Here is a 7,390-nt window from a genome sequence, read left to right as displayed (position 1 = left end):
AGAACAATATTGTATCATACAATTATTAGGTTCTGTCGAAGGACGTAGATCTGGGGATTTATTATGATGGAATATAGGCTGAACTGGATGGACAAATGTCTTTTTTCAGCCTTACTAACTATGTTACTATGTTACTATGTTACTATAATAATTCATGAACATAAAAAAGCATAAGTTTGTCAGGCTTGGGTCTAGTGGCCCTTTTCCAAGAGTTTAGTAAAATGGAAAAAAAAAGTTATTAAAAAGGCAAATCATATATCAATCCAACTTGATATGTCATTTGTGAAAGATAGCATCTGTATTTGTAAGTAGACGAGGTGGCCGAGTGGTTAAGGCGATGGACTGCTAATCCATTGTGCTCTGCACGCGTGGGTTCGAATCCCATCCTCGTCGATACCTTTTTCAACATCCATGTTATTTTTATACTTTACCTTTACTTACACCTATAATATATGGTTTTTACTGTCGACAATTATCAAATCACTTAAAATCCTATGGTATATGAATATTTTACATGCAAGAAAACTGAATGATGGCTGTCATATTCTTTTCAAAAGTCTTCAAGAAGTTTAACAAATTTCATTCAAAATAACTTTTTTGTGAAACTTTTGATAACATTCTTAATAGGAACCCTTGGTACTAATTCTAATATGTTACAAGTAATAGAGATCATAAGCAAAATAAAATTGAAAATTGTAATAATTGCAGTACATTGATATATCTTCCATAGAGGACTGGATGTACCACAGTCTTACTGTGAGATAAAATGGTGGTTAAATCATTGTTATCATAACTCAGCATGAACCCAGACCCCATAGCGGTTCCAAATGAGATTATAGAGCTTATACTAAAAAATAAGGAGAGTTTAAAATTAATAATATTCAACTCACATTTTAATTACCTTGCTTACATATTAAAAATAAAATCCTAAAATTTATGCAACTATTTTTTTAAGATCTTTAAAGGGGTTTTCCCATGAATAAGGTTAATTTTAAAGATAATTTTAATCAATACATCTTGAAATAATAATCATTTCTACAATTGCATGTGTTTAAAAATAAAAAATTCCTGCACTGAGATAATAAGCAAGGAAAAAAAGCTTTGATTCAGCAAAGAAGCAATTGGTTTTCTATATATAAAAAGTATCTTTTATTTTAGATATTTAAAAAGAATAAATTCATACTGTGTAAGGCACTTGTGCACATAAAAGACTTGGAGGAAAGATGAACGAGTTTCGACGTGCGTCATAATCATGATCTGACCTAATGAGTGAGCAACAAAATTATATATTATATATATCTGCTATGGTGTTACCTCCTATGTAATTAATTGGTTACACATAGAGATGAGCAAACTTATTAAAAAAAAGTTCATCAGTCTCAAATTCAGCACGAACGTAGCACATTCAGATTCGTGTTCGATTTCACAAGCATTTTTCTCAGTCAGCAAAATTTAGTCACAGTTTGGTAAATCATCGCGTTTCCACTAATGCTTTCATTTTTAATTACTTTGGCTAGGATAGTGCTACTGTATGATGAGCGAGGGGGACGGGGTGTAACAACTCTGCTGGCATCACTACATGGCCTTCCTTCTCTCACACACCATGTTACTCACTGCTCCATGTCATGTTGTGTTCTGTCTATTGCCAGCTCCATATTCTGTGCCTCTGCTCTTTGCATGCTTCCTGGCTGGGTGCATAGGGGCGGTGCCAGAACTCTCTGGTTCTTAAAGGAATCATGTGCACTTGTCTAATCTGTCCTTGACCAATTACCAAGAGGCCTCCAGTATTTAGGACAGCTGCACCCTGTGGACTAGGCCTGTGCAATGTGTAAACTCAGTTAGTGTTTAGCTTCTGAGCTGCCAGGCATTGTTCTGTCTTCCTCTTTCTCTGGAAGCTCTACTCTTAGCTTTGCCTAGATCTTGTTGGTCTGCCCTCCAGGAGGCTGTATATCCTGGTCTCAGTGTCTGTATCCTTGCTTTGCCTTGTTTTGGTCTGTCCACCCTCCAGGAGGCAGAATATCCTGGTCCCTGTATCTTTGTTCTTGCACCTTGTCTCGTTCCATTACCTTGTCTGAACTTAGTCCTACCTCTGTCTCCTTGTCTGTTGCTTCTTTCTGTGCTGTCTTTCCTTGTGTCCTTTGTCTGCTTATGCTCTACACTCTTGTGGCTCTTGTGACTTTGCTTGTGCTCCACTCTATTGCAGCTTTACCTCTGCTGCGCACTCCTGTGGTTCTGCTCCGTTCTACTCTGCTCCGCTCCTGCTGCTGCAGTGATCTCTTGCTGCAGCTCCTCTCCACATTCCTTGCTGTTCCGCTCTGCTTAGCTTCTGCTGCTGCAGAGCTCTCTTGCTGCAGCTCCTCTCCGCATTCCTTGCGGTTCTGCTCTGCTTACCTTTTGTTGCTGCTCTACAGCTCCTATTCGCAGCCTTACGGTTCTCTTCCTGTGTGAACAGGTCCCAAACTGTTCCTTCATACTCCTTTCCTTCCGGCTTGTTTCCGTACCTGCATCTCCTGTGTGAACAGGCCCCAACCTGTTCCTTCTTACTTCATTCCTTCCTGCTTGTTTCCTTACCTGCACCTCCTGTGTGAACAGGTCCCTACCTGTTCCTTCATGCACCACACCAACCTGCCCTGTGTCGCAGCCGTGCCTGCCTGCCCTGTGTCTCAGCCATGCCTGCCTTCCCTGTCTCTGCCGTGCCTGCCTTCCCTGTGTCTCTGCTGTTCCTACCAGCCCTGTGTCTCTGCCATTCCTGCCAGCCCTGTCTCTGCCGTTCCTGCCAGCCCTGTGTCTCTGTTGCTCCTGCCAGCCCTGTGTCTCTGCCGTTCCTGCCAGCCCTGTGTCTCTGCCAGCCCTGTGTTTCAGTCATGCCAGCCTACTCGTCTGAGTTTCATCAGTGCTCATCTGCCAGTCCTGCCTGACGCCCGCACCTGTCCTAGTGTTCCTGCTCTCCAAGTGGGATCAGCAGCCACAGCCAGACACCACCCTGGAGTAGCACCTGGCAGCTGCCTGCCGCACAAGTCTGACCTCACCATCAGAGGCTCCAGCAAAGACCAAGGCAGCTGTCATAGTTTCGCCCCTTCCAGGGTAGTCTGGTTTGTGGCACAGTGGGGCCACAAAACCCCCCTGGTTCACGCCCATCAGTCAGGGTGTGAGCATGACATGGGGGTACATGTTTGTTGAGGAAAGGAGGTGTGGAGAGGTTAGAGGAGCGGTACATTCTCTTTTTTTTCTTTTTCTTTTCCCTGAACTTTATGTGAGTTGATTCCGGCAGCCAACAAGGGCACAGAAACTATTTGCAATGTATGACACAAGGTCTTCTATGATTCGCTGCCAAAGTCACATACCCCTGTCCATATAAAACGCAGACATCTTGTTTTGCTGGTGCCATTTTCTCAGTGTGACAGTGCAGAGTTGCTTCTCCTGCTCATGCTGTAAGTGAACTTGTCAGTTAAGTAGATAGGTTCCTGCTGTGTGAAATTGATCTTCCAGCATCAAAGTAGATTGTGAGGTCACATTTGCTAATCCAAATCGTTTGTGATAAACTGTGTTTCAGGGAGAAATCTGAAGGCCACATTTCCTCTTAAAAATTGTTAGGTATAACAGTGTTGTTCACTCACACTATCTAAGAAAATAAAAAGTGATTGTTCATTTAGTGATAGGTGAGTGACAGCTGTGGGCCTAAGGTTGTGACACAGCAGGTTACCAGAGGGGAAGGCTACATACAACATGAGTGGGGAATAGCAATGTCGTGGTGGAAGGGGGAATAGGCTTGTTGTTTGACGTGTACGTGGGTTAGGTGTTAATGTTAATGAAAGCTCAAGTGAACAAACATTGTTTAGTCCTATCCAAAGACCACTGACAACAACTGTTACTGGACAGGCTACTCCATTTCCTTTGTTTGGTAGCCGCACAGCAGTGCGCCTTGTAGATGAGGGCCAGAAAGAGCATGTCCTCCAGTGGATGGCAAGCGCTGCATCAATGGCCTCCTCTCCTCTTCCTCCACTTCAACATCACACACAGTACAATCCTCAGAGTTGGTACCCCAATCGTCCTTTTTTCCCTCCACATCGCACATTTCCAAAAGCCCAACTGACTGTGGGGAACCACAAATAGGCCATTCTGCAGAGCTGTTCACATGTTCTTTTCCATGGGTACCAGAGGTCTGTTCCAAAGATTGACAGAATCCAGAGGAGGAACTCATCTGCACTGATGCCCAAAATTTTTTCATTGTGGATCTGGGGCTGGGCGAAGTAGAGTCAGAATAGAATCCAGACCTTCATCAGACATTAACCACCGGGGTGGAGGTGATCCTGATGAGACTCAGATACAAAAAGTGCGCACGGTCTATTGTGGCATCAGAGCAGGAAGAGGAGGGTGACTCTCACGGTAAGGAGTGTGAGAGCAGAGAGGGTGATAATGAGGTTGTAGATCCCACTTGGTACGAACCCAAAGGTATGCAGCTTAGTAGCTCAGCAGATGAAGTGGAGGAGGATGAAGACAGGGAGGTTACTTTGCAGCTTCCCACATAGACATGAAGTGATGCAACCACGACAAGCACCAGACGTGAGTGTGCAGTTTGCAGGGACAGCAAGGGCTGCCTAGCCTGGGCCTTTTTGAGACCACAAAGGATGACCAAACTCACGTTATGTGCCAAATTTTCAAAAAACCCACTAGAGGCGAAAATTGCAATAATGTGACAACCACATGCATGAACTGGCACATGCGCGATCAACATGCCTTAGTGTGGGAATCTTACTGCTCTAAAATGTGGACTAGCAGGCCTCGCCAACCACCGGCAGTCCCATCAACCACATGTGCTGCTTTTTCCTCCTCTGTCACCGTGCCATGTCTTCTCACACAGGTCTCCAGCAGCAGAAACTCCAATTATTTACAAGCAGTAAAACAACAAGCAGTTTGTTGTGCTCACCCTACTCTTAATCCTACTCCCTACTTTCTCAGCACAACAGCCAGCCCTAGGTCCTTCAGTTGTGGTCACGTAAAAGAAGGTTTCCTCTTACACATGCAAAGCTAAGAGCTTGAACTCCACCATCTCCAATCTGATGGCCACGGAAATGCTGTCTTTCCCGGTTTCAGAAAAATGATGGCTGTCGCAATCCCCCAGTACCAGCTGCCCAGCCACTATTACTTCTCTAAGAAAGCCATGCTTGCACTACACCAGCATGTTGCAGACAATATCACCAGTTCCTTGAAAAATCTTTGTCTGCTAGAGTGCATTTCACCACTGACAACTAGAGGAGAAAACATTAATGAGACACACGTTCCTACAGTGCAGATAGTTCCTCTGTACTGCGCAGCCATGGCTCACCGCAATCAGACAGTGTTTAGATTAATATGCCTTGGAGACCAGTCACATAGGCTGAGTTAAAGCAATGGTTGTCTCCACTGAACCTGGAGCCAGGGAAGACCGTGTGTGATAACAGTGCAAACCTGATGGTGGCACGTGCCTTGCATGGTTCACAGCCTCAACCTAGTGGTACAGCAATTTCTCCACTACTACCTAGGCCTGGATGCTCTGCTTCAGAAAGCACAGTCACTGTGTGCTCACTTCCGATGATTGCAACCTGCAGGTCATCAACTTGCATCGCTACAGAGGTCTCTCAGCCTACCAGTTAACATTTTGATTTGTGATATCCCGACATGGAGCAACGCAGTACGGACGTGGTGCAAATGACGCTTGGGGAATGGGCACAGATCAAGGAACTCTGCACCATTATACAGTTTTGAAATGACTACTATTATGATGATTAGCGCAGACAATGCCATCATCAGCATCACTATTCCGGTCATTTACATGCTGGAGCACATGTCGAATAGTCTGCTGGAGGAGGTGGTGCTCCCAAAGGAAGAAATGGAAGCAGATGAGGATGCGAAGTGATAACAATATCTGAAATTTCTGGACTGTCATCACACAGGCGGGTGACATAGGATCTTACAGTGATCAATGAGGGCTCATATAAACTGCTAGTGAAGGTGCAGGAGCCCAAGGAGCAAATGAGGGACGAGGCGATGGACACGCAACAGTCAGGAGATGAAGAGGATAATCATCCTATCTCTGTTGTCCGTGGTTGGCTGGAGGGGACAGAGGAAGCAACATTGAGTGTTACCCTGCTACCAACACACTGGACATGGACCTCATGTTATGTGCCCGTCACATAAGCACTTTTTGCTCCACTATCTTCAACATGATGCCCATATTCTTACTGTTAGAAATAGTGCTGTTTACTGGGTTGCAACTCTGTCAGATTCATCGTACAAGAGTAAATTTAGCTATATGCTTCCCCCCTGGAAAGGCACTCGTGCTTGGTGGAGCATAAAAACACACTTGTAAACACTTTTAAGAGTGTTTGTTTTTTTCCAAAACAGCAGTGAGACACACAGCGGGCATCCCAGTTCTAGAGGTGCATCTATGGAACATCAAGGTGTTATCGCAAAAGCATTAGCATTAGCAGTGTAAGTGGCATAAGCAATTTCTGTGAGTCATTTCACACATTTTTTAGACCAGTCAGTGCATCAGCAGAACAGAGTACAAGTCTGACATGTTGTGAACGACTGGAGAGGATGGTGCAGGAGTATCTGGAGCTAAATATCAATGCCATCAGGAGGGGTTTAGACTCTGTTGCATTTTGATCTTAAAAATTGAAGAGTGGTCTGAGCTCACCTGTCATGCCTTGGAGGTTTTGTGAAGCCCAGCAGCTAGCGTTCTCTCAGAACGTGTCTTCAGCGCTCCTCGTGGTGTCCTGACAGACAAGCGCATCCGGCTGTCCCTCTGAAAGTGTAGACCGCCTTTCTTTCTTCAGGCTTGGCAAACTAGGCTATGCTGATGTTTTTAGTATTATGTTTTGATCTCGAGTAATTGCAGTCTGTGCCACCTTTCTGGTGTCTTCTGTGCCTGCTGTTGCTACTGCTGCTGATGTTACAAACAATTTTTTGAAGAGTAGAAAGTCCAAGTTGGGTCTCCATCTGGTGGGTTGCCTGTAGTGGAAGGTGTATAAGAGGCCAATTACACTATTTCTACTCAGTGTAAATTGATACCACTTTAGTGATGTGTCACAATAATTTTTGAAATGGTGAGACTCCAAGTTGGGTCTCCATATGGTGGATTGCCTGTGGTGGAAGGTGTGTCAAGAGCCTATTTTACTGTTTCTACTCTCCGGAAATTGATGCCACTATAATAAGTTTTTGAAATGTGGAGACTCCAAGCTGGATCTCCTTCATGTGTGTTGCCTGTGTCCATAGCGCTCCCAGACAGGCATGCCTGCACTTACTTTCAGTCAACTGCCTGTGTTACATTCCTTAAATTTTTCTACCAATAGTACTGTATGAAACCAATGTTTGTGCCATCTGAGTGTGGCTGGAAAAAAAATTGGAG

General features: G+C 44.5%; 1 non-coding gene across 1 annotated transcript; it reads left to right on the top strand.

The window, feature by feature from the left end:
- Window positions 1-311: 311 nt before the first annotated feature.
- On the top strand, window positions 312-393 carry TRNAS-GCU (transfer RNA serine (anticodon GCU)). The gene has a single exon. It is a non-coding gene; the product is annotated as a tRNA-Ser (tRNA).
- Window positions 394-7,390: the final 6,997 nt, after the last annotated feature.

The sequence above is a fragment of the Ranitomeya imitator genome, chromosome 4 (assembly GCF_032444005.1).
Source record: "Ranitomeya imitator isolate aRanImi1 chromosome 4, aRanImi1.pri, whole genome shotgun sequence".
Lineage (NCBI taxonomy): Eukaryota > Metazoa > Chordata > Amphibia > Anura > Dendrobatidae > Ranitomeya > Ranitomeya imitator.
Note: the sequence above shows the minus strand (reverse complement) of the source record. Positions and strands in the feature narration are given on the sequence as shown.